Raw genomic sequence first — 17,859 nt, forward strand, 5'->3', positions numbered from 1 at the left:
ATAAAAAGCCCAATAGGGATGCCAAAGTGATTATACAACTTGTTTTCTTCTTCATCACATCAGACGGCTGTTTGCTAGAGGATTCTCTAACACAGTGCAAACATGTACAAAGAGCAGTGGAACGGGATCAAGTATAACTCTGGCTTATTTCAAGTCTGTGTCCGGGATGAAAACATTCTGCAGACGGGAAAGTGTATCTCCCTTCTGCTTTTCAGTCAGAAGGATGGGCAGAACTGCCGCTCTTTCCACCAGGAAAAAGTACAATGGGACTGGGTTTTGTGTCCAGATTCCACCAAGTCCTCTAGGTTGCTTTCCAGAATCCAGTCAACTCCTGGAAAGTGATGGGGAAAATCCTTGAAAAGTGTGGAATAAATGAATGATTAATGAAAAGATGAATACTCTGTAAGCAAATCGAGATGAGTGCAGTATGAATGTCTATTGTGGTACACTCTCTCCACAAATGAAACTGTTCAATAAAAGCAGAATATTGCTACATGTCACCCCGATCTTCACAGCAGTGTGAGATTCCAGGGGTTACAGGCACTTACCCAGGATTTGTGTTTCCTTTTAGGCACGAGGGACAGCAGAGACTGTGGTGTCTTTATGATATGATTTATTTACACATTTTCTTCTTCTTTGGCAATCACTTGTAGCTGAGCAAGATTGTCTTCCATAGGGGGCCACCAGGTGGCGCGGTGGAAGATGGCCGACAATAACATCTCTCTGACCCGGGGGTCGGCAACCTGCGGCTCCAGAGCCGCATGCGGCTCTTTAAAGCCTTTGCTGCGGCTCCGGGGCGGAGGCGCGGGGCGGGGGCGAGGGGAGGGCGCAAGGGAAGGAGGCGAGGGGCGGGGGCGAGGGGAGGGCGCGAGGGAAGGAGGCGAGGGAAGGAGGCGAGGGGCGGGGGCGAGGGGAGGGCGCGAGGGGAGGGCACGAGGGAAGGAGGCGAGGGGCGGGGGCGAGGGGAGGGCGCGAGGGAAGGGCGCGAGGGAAGGAGGCGAGGGGCGGGGGCGAGGGGAGGGCGCGAGGGGAGGCGCGAGGGGAGGAGGCGGAGGAGTTAGTTGCCTGAAGCCACTGTTCAAAACTGGTCACTGTTTTGAAGGGGAGTGAAGAACACACACTCAAAAAAAGGTAACTTGTTAATTTAATATTTATTTCTATGAGGAGGAGTAATTCTGAGGGGTCAAACAAAGAAATAATAAAAAGTGTCAAAAAAGGTATTTTTATAATGACGAATGCCTCATTATTATATATTATTTACATCAGGCACTGATTATGATTTATGGTACACTGGGGCCCTGATTAATTTTCTATGGCATTTTGGGGCATTGGTTATTGGGCATAGCAAGTTGCGGTCGCGTGGAATTTGTGCTTTGTGACCGTTTGAAGTGGGTTTTTTTTCTTGGGAGGCTGGGCGGCGCGAAGAGAGGGATTATTTTTATAATGACGAGGATGACATTGGGCCCTCATTATTAATTATTATTTACATCAGGCACTGATTATGATTTATGGTTCACTGGGGCCCTGGTTAATTTTCTTTGGCATTTTGTGACATTGATTATTGGGCATAGCAAGTCGCGGTCGCGTGGAATTCCAAGTGGAGTTAGTTGCCTGAAGCCCCTTTTTAAGCGAAGCCCCTTTTTAAACTTAAGCAGGGGAAAGTTTGGTGAAAGTTTGGCCAAGGAGTGTGGTGGAGTCTCCTTCTTTGGAGGTCTTTAAGCAGAGGCTTGACAACCATATCTCAGGAGTGCTCTGATGGTGTTTCCTGCTTGGCAGGGGGTTGGACTCGATGGCCCTTGTGGTCTCTTCCACATATGTATGTGAGCAGGTCTTCTCCAACATGAACTATATTAAAAACAAACACCGATCACGCCTCACAGATGACAGCTTGCAAGCCTGTGTGAAAATGAAGGTGACGTCTTACAGCCCTGATGTGCAGACACTGAGCACTGAGGTTCAGGAGCAAAAGTCCCATTAACCTGGTTACCTGGTTGTAAATTAAATATTTTAATTAGCTATTAATTTGTCCTTTTTTCTTGAGATTGACAGCTGACTGCACGATCCTGTATATATAGCATTAAGGCCAGAAACAATATATGCAGTGTTATATTTGTTTTAAATGTTGCAATGTTTTTGCGGCTCCCATTTGTTGTTGTTTTTTCAGAAACGGGTCCAAGTGGCTCTTTTTGTCTTAAAGGTTGCAGACCCCTGCTCTGACCCATACGAGGTAATTAAGGGGCTGCTATGGGAAGTATGCAGTCTTCCTACCCCCCCAGGAGATGGGGGCGCTGCCTTGCCAGCGGTGTTCACAGTGCACCCCCTGATCCGAGAGATGGGGGTGCTGAACACTTGGCATGAGCCCTCGGTGAAGTCAGATCTTCCTGACGCCGATTCCAATTAGCGCGTGCTGGTTAGCTTCAGCTCGGAATTATGGAAACATATGATTGGATTGAAGCTGAAGCACATACATCAAGTAATGTTCGAGAGATAAGACTGCTGATTTATGGATCTCTGTGACCGGAAGAGACGGATGGACAAGTAAATCTTCTGATGAATCACCACTAGGAGACTGTATGTTTGGAATGAAGGGGGGGGTGGAGGAAAAAACTTTTTTCTTTTTTTTGCACGATGTGATATTAATAACCCTTCACCCCAGATAGAAATAAGATCGTTGCGTTTTTATTAATCACAAGCAGGAATTTAAGAACTGTGTGGGATGGATTATAACAGGAGAGAGGATTGGTGAACGGTGAGAAAGAGGAAAATTTTTATGACGCAGTTAAAAAATGGCGTCTCGCCAAGACAGGCTTGCCGGAGAAAGAAGGACAGGGGGAGGAGAATCAGGATCGTTCAAAAGAGAAGGAATGTTGGAACGCAAGCTTGACCTGACAGAGCCTCCTGACTCTTTTGATTTATTTGGCAAGCCTGAGAAAAGTAAAGGACAGACCGAAGATTAATATTTTTTTTTTAATGGAAGTGTTGAACAGAGGCTGTCCCTGAGCGATATGATCTTTGAAGAGTACAAAACCCACACAGAGGATGCCTGCTAATCTGCTTGTGAGAATTATCAGAGATCGCAAAGAAAGGAATATACGATAACAACAAGAAGAGAAAGAAAGTAATAAAGGACTATCTGGATTGAACTGGATAGAACTGTCTAATTAAAGCAGTAATATAAGTGATGTTTGGACTCGTTCAGAGTTTTGGACTTGTGCGGAGCTTGATGTATGGGTACCCCCAACAAAATTTAAAATTTGGCTGTATAATTTGGAACTAATGTGATTTGGATAATGTGATGTGATTGGCCTGTTAATAAAAATTGTTTTTTTTAAAAAAAAGATTGTCTTCCTTAAGCACAGTTTTAAAAGTGAATCAGTAAGTGACTGTGGAGGCCAATTCTGGATCCACACGTCCTTCCACAGTGGGGACATAGGTTTCCAGGAGGGAGTTGGTCATGGTGTGGATTTGCCAAGCGGTCCTTCCTCTTAGCAGGTTTCTCCCTTGCGTCCTGAGTTCGAGTGTCTTCAAAACCCATGACACCTTTGATAAAGGCTGTTCTCCAATTGAAGTGCTCGCAGGCCGGTGTTCCCCAGTTGTCAGTGTTTATACTACATTTTTAAAGATTTGCCTTGAAAGAGTCTTTGAACCTCTTTTGTTGACCACCAGCATTATGCTTACCATTTTTAAGTTGGGAATAGAGAAGTTGCTTTGGAAGATGATAATCAGGCATCCACACAACATGACCGGTCCAACGAAGTTGATGTTGAAGAACCATTGCTTTGATCTTTGCTTCTTCCACTACACTGTAGTGTCTTTATGATATACGTTTTATTTACACATATATACAACCCGAACCTGCGATGGAGAGGTTCCCAGCAGGACACTCCAAGAGGGTCTCTTGCTTCTCTCATAGACGCAGCAGCCTTGGATCCAAAACAAATCAACCATGCTGTCTGTCTCCTTTTACAGACTGTCAGTTTTGCTAGCACATCTCTGCCAACTGCCATCCTAAAAAATCCCCCCCCAAACTAACTATCTAGAGCAGCCTTTCTCAACCTTGGGTCCCCAGATGTTTTTGGCCTACAGCTCCCATCATCCCTAGCTAGCAAGGTCAGAGCTCAGGGATGGTGGGAGTTGTAGTCCAATATCTGGGGACCCAAGGTTGAGAAACACTGTTCCAGAGGTAGGAGTGACTCACACCCCTCTGCACAGAGCAACTGCTTTGTTAATTGCCCACCTCCCTGCCTCTGTTGAGGGAACAAAGCCTTAGGATGTGAAGGAAATAAGCAGCTATCCTATCTTTAAAAGACATCTGAAGGCAGCCTTGTTTAGGGAAGTTTTTAATATTTAATGCTGTATTGTTTTAAACACTTGATTGGGAGTCACCCAGAGTGGCTGGGGAAACTCAGCCAGATGGGCAGGGTATAAATATATTATTATTATTATTATTATTATTGCCAAGTCATTAACCTAATGACCCACACTCAGTGAGAGATCCCCAGACTGGCTTGGCTTGTATTTTTAACACAAGTACTGGATCCAGGGGTTCAGTGCTTGACACGGTTTAACTCCTCTAACCTTGATTAATTCTAACTTTTATTGGACCCAGGAATTTAGGGTGCCTCACACCCCACTAACTTATAACAATATAAAATCTAACCCCTGTGTAAGCTTTGTGCAAGCAAATCAAGGCGAATGCCTGGTGGACAGTTTTGGAGATCTCAAAAGCTTGCCACATTTTTAATTGAACCTAATAAAGGTATTGCCCAGTTGTGGGTTGTGGGGTTGCTGTCATTTTTTCAGCATGGACCAAGAATAGCTTGATGATCTGTTCCTCTTCCCAGAGAATTCAGGGAATTGTAGCTTTGTGAGATGAATAAGGAGACTCCTAGGAACTCTCAGCACCCTTAACAAACTACAGTTCCCAGGATTGGGGGGGGGAGGCTTTAAATGGATGGTGTAGACGTGTCCTTTGACTGTTTCAGTGTTTTTCATTTCCTCCCTTGTCATTTCTCTCTTGGAAAAGAACTATTTTTACCCCCATCATGAGCACTTTTATTAGGTGCTAATATTAAGAACAACAAAAATTGGTCCCAGCGCCTGCCAACCTAGCAGTTCGAAAGCACCCCCAGGTGCAAGTAGATAAATAGGGACCGCTTACTAGCGGGAAGGTAAACGGCGTTTCCGTGTGCTGCGCTGGCTCGCCAGATGCAGCTGTCACGCTGGCCACATGACCCGGAAGTGTCTTCGCACAGTGCTGGCCCCCGGCCTCTTAAGCGAGATGGGCGCGCAACCCCAGAGTCGGACACGACTGGCCCGTACAGGCAGGGGTACCTTTACCTTTACCTAAACTTTTGACCCAATAACACACGGTCAGCTTATCCGGTGTAGTTTTGCAACGTTCTCAAGCAGGAGTTGCAGGTGTTGCAAGTCTCTGCAGCAGCTCCCTCGCTGTCCATCTCTCTTGGTCCTACATACACCATGACAGCACTCCGGGCCTCCCCCTTGAACACCTCCACTAAATGCCCTCACAAAAGCCCCTGTTTACAAGTCCTGCTCACAAGCTCCCAGGGGCAATCAAATCTTTTCTGTGGTTCTGTTTTAATGATTGTTGCATTGTATTTCACAATGATTTGATTGTATTTTCTGTACCATTTATTTATTTATTTCCATCGTTATAAAACCATTAATACGCAATCTCTACAAATCAGTGCCTGTCATTGCTAATTTCTGATTGCAGCATCAAGCACAGAGATCAAGGAGGTATCTTGAGTAGTATCTATTATGTCCTTAAGTTAATCACGTGTTATAGATTGCTAGTTAAATGGAAGCCATCTTGTGGTTTTGCTTTTAATTAAAAGATCCAGTATAAATATGTTCTCAAGGAAGGGTTGGATTTTTTAGAAAAATGTAATGAATTGATCAATTAAAACTAAAGTTCATAGGAAGGAAGAGCGTAGGGGTAGCACTGGGCAAATGTGAGCCAATACACTTGTGGTTACTTAGGGTACAGTTCTGTCCCTTAGTGTTGACGTTTTGGGAGGGAAATAAGGATGGGACATAGGTTAGGGCCCCACCAGCCTCCATGCCCAGAAGGGAGAGTCTTTGGTACTGATGGGACTCTACCATGATGGGAAAGCAACAGCTGTCACAGGTTCTGATGCTGGTAGCTGGCAGAAAGAGTTGGTGTGGGAGCCCTGGAGACTTCAGAACGACAGGGAAAAGGAGCACCCGAGAGCCATTTTTGTCTCATTTCATTCAAAAATGATCTCATTTTTGAAAACATAAAGCCTGATTGTCACCCAGATGTGTTTCACACCTTAAACAAAGCACACAGGTTAGCGAAGGCGTGAGAAAGATCTGAGTAACAACCAGGCTTTATGTTATCAAAGATGAGGATCAATCACTGCTTCTTTATCCCAGGTTCCTAAGTGTTAGCCAATATATGCAGCACCAATTCCTTCTGCAACCATCTTGGAATGGAGTCTTAATGCAAATCTTAGGACTGTAGCATCCAGCCTAATTTTTGTACTGTTTTCTTTTTCCCTCATCCCCCTCCCTTTGCTTTGTGTACCACCTAACCTGATAATATCTTTATTTAAATATTTATAATCTGCACTTTCATAAAGTATACCAAGGCAGCTTGCAACATACAAGACATCATAAAACCAATATTTATAAAACATAATCAAAACATCAATAGAGCATCTGTAAATACTGGTCAGCTGAAAGATATCTGAAGAGGTTCCTGCCGAAGCTTTGCTGGCAAGGAGTTCTGTGGGGCAGGGCCTGCCACGCTAAAGACTTGGCCCCTAATGGAAGTCAACCGAAACTCAGAGGCATGGGGAGCCACTAGAAGTGCCCCATTTTTAGGAGCAAGCCTGCAATAAATCACACTGTGCATGTTGGAGTTAACACTTTATTAGCAAAAACATGTTCTGCACAGTAGTGTCAGGCCTAATGAAGAAAAACTCAACTCATTCATTGCAGACATACCATTGGCAGGAATGAGACAGAAATAAATCACACTGAGCAAGTTGAATTTAACTCTTTATTAGCAAAAACAGGATCTGCACCGGGGTGGGTGGGTAAGTCCTAATGAGCACAGCGATACATCACTGTGCTTGCCCCCATGAAGCAAGTGCTAAGATTGAAGGTCCCCACCTCTCCACAGCTGCCTAAGCCCCCTCCTCTCCGTGGTTTTCCCAAGCAATCTGAGACTGCACCTGCGCATGGCGAACATCTCCTCTGCCCTTTTCATGCCTCTTCTGGTTCTGGGAGACAAGGCAGGAAGGGAACTTGTCACAGCAGGAGGGGAAGACATCCATGACATTTCACCAGCCTGACTCATCTCTGCCTCTTGGCCTCTGTCCTGCCAACCTCTTGCTTCAGCTTCTGCCTCTGGTTCTGAACTTCTCCCTACCACAGGCTCTCCCTTCTCACTAAGCCCTGTTACTCCTTCAGCTTCCTCTATCACCTCCCAGTCTTCTTCCTCTTCTCCCTGTGACCACTCATCTTTGTCCCACCACCAGTCCCTGGGCTCTGGGCCTTTCCCCCTTGGTGGTTCCCCAGCTGGTTCCTCCCATGATTCCTTTGCATCCAACCAGTCCGAGGCACCCAGCAAAGGATCTCGGTGATAGAGGTGGAGTATGAGAGATCAGCTGATCCTTAGGCCCAAATTATTTAGGGTTTTGTGAATTAACACAAGAACCTTGAACCTGGGCCAGTAGTTTCTGATAGACAGTTCTGGAGAACCAAAAAGCTCACTCACTGATTTGTTACAATTAGGTTGGTCCTACTAATAAAGGTATTATATAGCTGTGGATTTAGCTCCTTTTTCATAATTCTTGGTTGCAAGGAGATAATCTTCCATGTATACACTTGTATGTACACATAATATTATTTCAGACTTGCTAATGAACAGGGATTGGAGCGTTAACTTCCTCTGATCCTGCTCCCTTCTTTTCACACTTCTCTATAGGTTCCATGACATCCATATCTGAAAATGGCTACTAGGATACACAATTCTGCTACCTGGGTGAACAAAACTTACCTGATTATCCTGGCAAAAATTCTGCCCGGTGTTGACAGCTGTGGCTGTTTTCCCCCCTCACTGACAGAGTCTCTGCCAAGCCTCTTCAGATAAATTCTAGTCCTGTTCCTTTCACATCAGTGCAGAATGGCACACAAATCACTATCGGCCCCTTTCAGATTTGAAAGGCTTTGCTATTTCTCATGTGTATGATTTTTCCTGCCGTGCATAGGGACGTCTACAAGCCCTTTGTAGGGAAAGTACATCGACGGTGAATTTAAAAGCATACACACAAGTTTCTCTTATGCGCTCGGACATAAACACAGGCACCTTAAAAATGTAAATCTGAGGCTTAAAATATGTCTCCATTGCTACATCCATGTACAGTAATCTGTCCTCTGTAACCTTGTAAAGCTGTCAGTCTCAGGACATTTAGCATAGTGAAGAAAATCATTGTTTTGCCTGCAGCAAGGAACATTAATGTTGCAATCCTGGCTCCTCCTCCATTTCCCACTGAGATGATTGGCTGAATATCTAAGGCTCTAAGCTCCAAACTGTAAAGATTTTCTCGTTCTGTCTGTGGTCGTGCTCCTTTCGCTTCTCCCGGGTCTTGCTTTCTCTCTGGATTTACTGAATCAACTGAAAACTATCTTACCAACACTGGGTTTTAATTTTCCCCGTCCAGGAAGACTTTCCCGAGCTGGCATGGATCGAACCAGACTTTGTTACTCGAGTGTGAGTACTGTGGTTTTAACCTAGTCTTACAGCTAGTCTGTTCCTTTAAATAGAGAGATTGCCTTTTAAATGTACGTACAATATAACATGGTCTGTAATTTTACTGACAGAGCAAGGGAGGCTCTTTGTACCTTCATAAAACGAGTATCAAAGTGTTATGAAACAGCACGGAGTGTGTGTGATTGTCAGCAGCTGGTTAAGGATCTAATTGTTTGCTAGTTTGGTGAGCTCTGCTAAAACAGCAGAAAGCAAGGACTTGTTGCTTGAACGGTTCGCATAATAATTTGTGAGGCTGCATTGACTTCCTTCAATCGTTTAGGAGGCATTTCTGGGTTGTTATTTTTTTAAAAAAACACACATTGTGCCTGTAGGCATCTCGTGACGCCACTACCTTCTGCACCCCATACGGGTGTCACTTGAACTTGCTGAAACTGCCTTCATGACCTCAGACTTAACAACCGATGAAAATAAGTTGGAGGTGAAAAACGCACAGCTCCTCCAAAGGTACATGTGGAACTAACAGCTGCTTTTCACCTCCCCAGTCTGCCCGAACATTGCAGTCGTCATCAGAGACCTTCCTCCATGTCTCCCCACCTTCTGAGTAGTGACTAGAAAGTGGACCTTTCTGGCCATGGTCCAAGGAAGCTACCTCTGGAGATATTTGGGGGACAGGCACAAACCTTTCAGTTTTTCCTGGGCATTCAAGCTACTCTGGAACACCCTCTCTATGGATCAAGTGTGCCAGGTCCTAGGGGCCAAGTCACTTCCCCGCAATTTTTTTGCGGGGGCTGGGCCCCCTCAATGCTCAGAGGGTGTTTGGCTCCGCCCCCTGGCTCCTTGTGTGACATCACAAAGTTGCATTGCGCCCCCTCAATCATCTTGAGAAGATGGCCTCTGCTGGGAATACTTCCAATTCTGCTTAAGTTTTGAGGGCCGCTGTAGGCAAATCATTTATAGCTTGCAGCTCTTTCAGTCTTAAGATTGCTGCACCCATGGTTTTTCCCCACACAGAGGTGTGAAGGAGAAAAAGAGTTGGACGCTTGTGTGCATGTCTAATATCATTCATGAAGATATACGGGGAGATACTGATAGACATGCAGACCATTCCTCTGTATCACTTGGAAGGACAGTATCAGTTGAAAATGCACTCAGTGTCTCCACTGTTGAATTTTTAGGAAATTTAAAAACATTCCGGTTTACTTGGGCACCTGATGGCTGAAAATCCTGGGAACCCTCAGATTATTAGTTCAGAGTAGGCGGTTGCTTTTCGGAAAACTGTTTCAATTGTATTGTTTTAGTATGCTTGTCACCCTGGGCTCCTTTGAGGGGAAGGTGCAGGGTATAAGTTCAAGAAAGAAATACTGCTATTATAATGCAATTTTCTCCCAGAGCATTTTCTGAGCATATTATTACAACGAAAGGTAGTTCAGCAAACATCTGGCAGGTACCACATTACAGCTCCCACCAGCCCAATGCTCAGGGATGATTGCCCTGAAGTCCAGCAACATTTGGAGGGCAGCACCATTGGCTGCCCCTGCTCTAAATGATGGATGTGCTCCATAAGGTTTGTGGATGGATGTGGGTGTTTGCACGCACGCTAGGAATACCCAGACTTCAGTGATTTGTATGTAAGCTTTGAAAAAAGGGAGATAATGGTTCTTCTTACTTAGCTTCAGAGTCCCGCCTTTACTAATATTGTTTCAGATGATTGGTTATGTGTTTGAGGTTTCTTTTCCATATTTCTGCATTAAAACAGTTTCCCTGGGGCCTGGAAAACTTCAGATTTGATTAGATCTCCTTTGAAACATTGCAGCTGAAATGCCAGATAACAATTAAATTAAATTAAATTAAATCAAATCAAATCCAAGATGGGAGTTTTGCTTACTTTCAAATTACTTGCATTATGGAGTCTTCTTGTTTTTAAAAAGAGGTGATATGATGATAGTATGTTAAATAAGTTTGATTTAGAATGGTTAAATTGAACTTTCGTCACACTAAGGAGAATTTTTTATGGCATATTAGTTGCAATGTAGGAAGGTAATAATGACACGGACTGAGCATTTCCACAAGAGATTTAAAAATGCATCTGAGCCTCTCTTGTACTGTTCCAGGTGTGAGTGTTACTGTGGGGTGGAAAAGACAAGGAATATTGGGTGTGTGATCCAGTCAATATGTATCTAACTTAGTGGTGCAGGCATTCTAGATCAATTGGCACGAATCTGTTTTAAATCTCATCTGTAGGAAAGGGAAGATTACTTTAAGGCAGGCATAGGCAAACTCGGCCCTCCAGATGTTTTTGGGACTACAATTCCCATCATCCCTGACCACTGGTCCTGCTAGCTAGGGATCATGGGAATTGTAGTCCCAAAACATCTGGAGGGCCGAGTTTGCCTATAGCCGCATTAGGACTCCTTAACACAACCTGTTTACTGTGCATGCATCCTGATTTGCTAGCTCAAACCTCATGCAGAGGTTAGACTGTGTCTAGACTTTACTGAGCATTTGTTCTGATTTGATTGTGTTGAGGTTCTGCAGGGATGGTCAGACATCCTGATTTGCTTGTCTGATGGTTATACATTTTCTCGTTAACCATCCATTCATCCTACACTTTCCTGTGTTCTTCCTCAACACTTTCTTAAACACAAAGAATCCATGTCTATCTTTTTCAAAAGTGGATTTGTTCTGCTAGGGCGACAAAGCACTTTATTCCACGTTAATTGTGCGAACCTACCATAAATTTCCAGCACGTGCTTCCTTGAATGCCTCCTGTGAAATGCTGTCTGCCTGGGGGCGACCTTAGAGGACGTCAATGCAATGCTTCGAATTGTACCTTCCCCCAATTGCAGTGTTTTGACATGTTGCAAGGACAGCAGCTGGGGGAAGGGGTTGCAGGGGAACGTGGCGGGTGGGGGAAAGGTTGAGCACCCTTCTTCCCACTGGCTGCTTTTCCCCTGCAAATCGCTTTCTCCCTTGCCCTGACCACCACGGCTTCGCAACTGTCCCCAAACCTGTGTCTATTTGCTCCTATCAAAGAGGTGTTCAAAAATATATGCGTCACATCAGTGCACTCTCGAGACAGTGGCGGGATTAGCGGCAGGTCCCTGTTGAGGACCTGGCGAGAAATGTGGGTTTATTGTCTAAACCACTGAGCTTGCTGATCAGAAGGTCGGCGGTTCGAATCCCCATGACAGAGTGAACTCCCGTTGCTCGGTCCCTGCTCCTGCGAACCTAGCAGTTCGAAAGCACATCAAAGTGCAAGTAGATAAATAGGTACCACTCCAGCGGGAAGGTAAACGGCATTTCCGTGCGCTGCTCTGGTTTCGGTGTTCCGTTGCGCCAGAAGCGGCTTAGTCATGCTGGCCACATGACTCGGAAAAACTGTCTGTGGACGAACGTTGGCTCCCTCATCCAAGATGAGTGCCACAACTCTAGAGTAGTCTGTGACTGGACTTAACTGTCAGGAGTCCTTTACCTTTTTTTTTTAATGTATGAAATGGCCCTTAGGGAACCAGGTGCAATTGTGTGATGCACAGGATTGCTGCAGCCCATTGCTTGCTGGATAGCATGCGGGGGGGGGGGTGCAACCTGTATGAGTCTGCAATGTCTCTTCGTGCCCTGTCCTGCCATTCATAGTCTGTGTTATGCGATGTCTTCAGGGGATGGGAAGAGTAACTCTTACTGCCACCATTTATGCCCCTGACGTTCATTGCTTCTGCAATTCGTATATCAGCTCTGTAAGGTAGGTCACTGATATTATTCCCATATTACAGATGGGAGGGCTAGTACTGAGGCTGAAAGAGAGTGCCTTGCCTAAGGATGTCTAGTAAGTTCATGGCAGAAGCCAGAGTTGAACTGGATTTCCTGTGCCACAAAGTTGCTGCTATGCTGCACAAGGGCTGCAGGGAACTGATGCATTTGGGGCCCCCTCAATCTTTTGTTTTTTTTCTGAGGAGCCAGCCCCCGCCATTATTTTAAAATTTGTTTTTATTCAAGATTTAATTGGGTTACAAATGTATATAAGGCATCTGTTTTCCATTCATGGAATCCTTCCTACAGATCAGTTACAGTGGTACCTCAGGCTACATACGCTTCAGGTTACAGACGCTTCAGGTTACAGACTCCGCTAACCCAGAAATATTACCTCGGGTTAAAAACTTTGCTTCAGGATGAGAACAGAAATCATGCAGCGGCGGCGCGGCGGCAGCAGGAGGCCCCATTAGCTAAGGTGGTGCTTCAGGTTAAGAACAGTTTCAGGTTAAGAACAGACCTCCAGAACGAATTAAGTTCTTAACCCAAGGTACCACTGTATATTCGATGTGAGACATTAATGTTGCAAACAGTATAAGGTTGGGGAAGAAGAGAAGTGTGGGGTGAGAACAGGGGGTGAGGGGGAATAATAAATGTTCATTCCCTTATATGGTGTATGTCAAAGGTTTCGGTGTCCGCATAATGTGGATAGGTTCTTTTTCTATTCATTTGTTTGTTTTCATTGGCATGAAGAGAAGTTGGGGACCCCAGGACCTGGTTGCTTGCCTTCAGTTGACTGCAGTGTGTGAGAAGGAGGGGTTGTTGGGTCAAGTTAGCCATATCAATTTATATGCTGGGTTGCTGTGGGTTCCTGTTGTCGTCTTGTTGGGCTGCGTATGCAGTAAAGGGGAGTCCTCTTGTATGGGTCCCCATGCTTGTTTCAATTTGTTGTTGTTTTTTTAAAAAAATATTTTTTTATTGCAAGTTTTTAACAAAAGTAGATCACCAAACATATAAAATACCATCACCAAATAGTAACAAAGAAAACATAATTAAACGAAATCATAGACATACATAAAAAAAAGATCATAACCGTTCATACATTGTTTTTTCATAACTATCTGGACTTCCTCACATCTCCCTTTCCTGCGTTCTCCAGAAAAAAGTTGTAAACAGCAATTTATTACCTTATTTCAATCTTTATTTTCTAATTCTCATATATTATGCCTCAAACTTTAAGTATTTTTATCAAATGGTTAACTGATTGGTTCAAACATAACATTACCTCAAATTTCATCTTTATCATTCCACTTATTCTCATATATCTCTTATCTAAATTGCTGATGCCATGTTATTTCCTTTCGTGCACCTTCTTAGCATTCATACAGTTTATAATGTTTTTGTAAATAGTCTTTAAACTTTTTCCAGTCCTCTTCCACCGCCTCTTCTCCCAGGTCTCGGATTCTGCCAGTCATCTCGGCCAGCTCCATGTAGTCTATCAGTTGCATCTGCCATTCTTCCAGTGTGGGCAAATCTTGTGTTTTCCAATGTTTTGCAATAAGTATTCTTGCTGCTGTTGTTGCGTACATAAAAAAGGTTCTGTCCTTCTTTAACACCTTCTGTTTCAATTTGTTGATTAGCTTTTCTAGCAGGGCTGTTTACCATACGGTTTGGTACTGGTAGTCTATGTTCACTCCTGACTGGTCCCTCCAGTGTCTGGTTATGATGCTCCTGGCTGCTGAAAGTAGGTTGCTTATGAGTACTTTGCAGTGTGAGTGTGCATTATGGTCTTGGGAAATATTCAGTAGAGCCCCTCCTTCATTGTTGAGGCTGAACATGGAGCCATTGCACATGCAACTTCAGGGCATTGTGTGGGGACCCCTCAATATTCTTGGGAATATGGCGTCTGTGATGCCGCACAAGTTATTAAGCGATGTGAAACTGCATGATGACGCCAGACATGCATCATGCATGTGTGAATCAGGCACACATCATGTGTAGGCAGCCCCACTATCTTCTTCTCCACAGGCAAGCCTCCAAGTTGCAGAATATCACGAGACTCTTTCAGCCTTGTTTTGAGAGATGAGTCCCTTAGTGCTGAGACACTCCCTTTCTCCAGGGCAGAAGAGTGGATTGCCTACACCACACAAACAAGTCTAAGCAGTGAGCAATATCTGGCATGTAAATGTGCGATGAATGCCATCACCTACCATGTGTTTCAAGCTGGCACTGCTGCCTGATCAAACTGATACCTAGATGAGCCATTGGCATCCTATATGTGGTTTAACACACTCATTTAAAATGAGTTCATCTGAGGATTTGGAGCTGCAGGTCTTGCAACCAGTTGATTAAAGGACTTGAAGGGAACGGATTGAAGGAGCTGGGTTGAATGGGAAGGTAAAGGTATTTCTTTCTTTCTTTTTCATGTACAGTAGAACGTCTGGTTAAGAACTTAATTCGTTCTGGAGGTCCGTTCTTAACCTGAAACTATTCTTAAGCTGAAGCACCACTTTAGCTAATGGGGCCTCCCGCTGCCGCTGTGCCACCACCACACGATTTCTGTTCTCATCCTGAAGCAAAGTTCTTAACCCGAGGTACTATTTCTGGGTTAGTGGAGTCTGTAAGCTGAAGCGTCTGTAACCCGTGGTACCACTGTACACATGGGCTGGAAATGTTGCTGTTGTTTTTGATGTTAAATGTGTTACCTGCCGTTCACCAGCAGGTTAAGATTAGTTTAGATCTCACAGATGTAGAACTTGGAAGTACCATTCCATTTTTGAGATGTCAAAGTGCTGGTCTCGGTAGAATACTTACTTCCGAAGGATGCTTCCAGACTGTTGCTGTGTTTGGGTGGAGTTCAGTCACATACCAGCAAATTCAGGTTGTGCAATTAAAGCTGGTTTCAAGCTCTTGCACAACAAAACTGCCCCAAAGATGAGACTTTTTGCAATAAGGAAGGTGATGAGGAAAATGCACCGGTAAGTGGGAAATAAAATATATTGACTCGATGTCTTCTAAACTCCCCACAAACAAATCAGGATGAATTCTCAATAAACAGGTCACCTGGAAGCAACACAAGTGTCTCTGGGAATTGGGCGGTAGCCACCTTGAGGGAGGTATCCCCAACAAATGTGAAATGTACCCCTCTTCTATATAGAATGCCTCTGGCTTGGTATAGCTGAAGCACTATGTCTCTGAAAACCATATCTCTGCCCAACAGATGAGGGTTTGCCTTAAGGCAAAATAGTGCATACTCCGTATTACTCTTTCCCTTCTCCATTCTTAAGTGTGCCTTTGTTGTGCCCTGCAGCACAGCAAGGCCCCACCAGAGCGTAAGGCAGGGCAAATTTCAGACAGGAGGCAAATCGCAGCGCAAAGAATCATGCTGCGTTCTGGGGAATGCGGAGCTGTGAAGTTGCTTGGGCAAGTCACAAGCTGAAACTGAGCCTTTCTATGGTAGCAGGTGCAGTCTAATGGTTAGCACCACCTGGGAGATGCCGCTCTACTGAAAAGAGAGCATCCTTCTCCAGTAACCTCCTACAGCAATTGAGCAGGAGAGCCTCAGGTCTTCCTTCTGCAGTGGAGTCAGATGATGGCAGTACCACATTCTCCAGCTGGGGGGTTGGACTTGGTCTTGCATGCCTTTCCCCTTCCACTCCAGAGTCCTCCCCTTCCTCCCCGTAATATCTTAGAATTGTAGAGTTGGAAGGGACCATGAGGGTCAGGCATGAATCTTTTTGCCCAGTGTGGGGCTCAAACCCATGACTCTGAGATTAAGAGCCTCATGCTCTACTGACTGAGCTAGGTGAGGGGATATTACTCCAGGGTCATGGCAGCCTTCTTGGCACAACAAGCACAGCATGTTCCCTTGTCTGGCTGCCTGTTTGACAGGGTCTTTAAGTGCTCTCCAGCATGGGATCCCTTTGCTTTCATTGGAACAACTTACATCCTTTGTCACAGGTGGGTGAGCTGGCACTTTTGTGTAATAAAGAGATTTTGCTGGAAGGAGTCCAGCGCAGTGGATGAGCTAGATTGCTCTGCTTCTGGATGGCCTGTTTTCCCCATTAATTATGGGCCCATCAGTTTATGCAAAATATGAAAACATTGGCTGGCAAGGAATCGCTCTGCTCTTCCACCTCACTGCTAACAATATTGACTCAGACTGTCAAGAAGACAAACAGGAATAGTCCATAATTGAGGCTATATCTTTCTCTAGTTTAAGGACCTACTGGATCGGCACTAGGGACAGAGGAATCTCTCGATTTCACTTCTCCTAGTTTCTCACTTTTCCAATTTTAAATCCAGTTCTCCACATTTCTGTGTCAGTTTGCAATTTTAAATTCATCACCATTTTAGTGCAAAATTCATTTGGTACACACATTTTTTTGCAAGCAATATTTTCTAATATAATGCATTTTCATTAAGATGCACATTCTTGTACATGTTACTTTGTTGGAGAACTGCACCACAAAATTTGGAGAAGTGCTTTTTATTTTTTTTAAGGAGAGCTGTGCTTTGGTTCACTGTTGTTTTGGAAAGCACAAATTAGGCAGGTTTACATTGAAATCATAGCAGGACTACATGGAGTTGGCCGAGATGACTGCCAGGATCCGAGACTTGGGAGAAGAAGCAATGGAGGAGGACTGGAAAAAATTTAAGGACTATCTGCAAAAATTTTATAAGTTATATGAACTATAGGATTTCGCATGAATTTGAATGTTAGCCCCAGCAAAGAGAGTGTAATATATATGAAATTAGATAATATTAATGAAAGAATCAATGTTTAAATGGTCAAAAAGGATAATATGTTTGCTTATAGAGTAAACGGATAATAAGGGATTTAAACTTAAATTGCAATTGAAAGTACAAAGTAACACATGAAACAAGGTTATAATTTGCTGATAAAATTATTGTCAAGAATGCTCTGTGCGGGAGATGTGGGGAAGTCCGTTGGAAAGTTGAAACAAGCTGTTGAAATGGTTGGCTTTCTTCTTCTTTCTTTCTTTCTCTATACTTTTTTCTTTTCTTTTCTTTCTTTGGTTGTTTTATACTGTATCTGGAAAAAATGCAATAAAAACTATTTTAAAAAAAAATGCATTGAAATCATAGCCAAACCAAATTTCTACCCCATTCGCTAGTCGACACCAAGAGGCCCTTCCTATATTTATGTCAGGATCCATACCACTTATTTGCTCCCAGTTCTGATAAGAGTGTGGTAATGGCTGCAGAGGAAATGAAGAGAGATCTGAAAGACTGCAGGAAGTCGGTAGATCAGTCTGACTTTTTAACCGGAAGGAGTATGAAAATCAGGAAATTGCAAAGAGTTGAGGCCTGAAAGGAACTGT

The 17,859-nt window shown here is 44.1% G+C and overlaps 1 protein-coding gene across 6 annotated transcripts in view; it reads left to right on the top strand.

Annotated features, from left to right (window-relative positions):
- The window catches only part of PRLR (prolactin receptor), a 111,535-nt gene that overhangs the window by 25,143 nt on the left and 68,533 nt on the right, over positions 1 to 17,859 (top strand). For 2 of the 6 annotated variants that reach the window (XM_081212767.1, XM_081212768.1), the window contains exon 1: positions 8,564 to 8,767. The exons of 2 other annotated variants lie outside the window; for them this stretch is intronic. The gene's annotated coding sequence lies outside the window, so the exon portion shown is untranslated. Of the gene's footprint in view, positions 1 to 8,562; positions 8,768 to 14,752; positions 14,912 to 17,859 lie in introns of those variants that run through there. 2 more of the 6 variants (XM_081212772.1, XM_081212769.1) reach the window with 2 other exon arrangements.

This window comes from Podarcis bocagei (genome assembly GCF_964188305.1).
Source record: "Podarcis bocagei genome assembly, chromosome: 11".
Taxonomy (NCBI): Eukaryota; Metazoa; Chordata; class Lepidosauria; order Squamata; family Lacertidae; genus Podarcis; species Podarcis bocagei.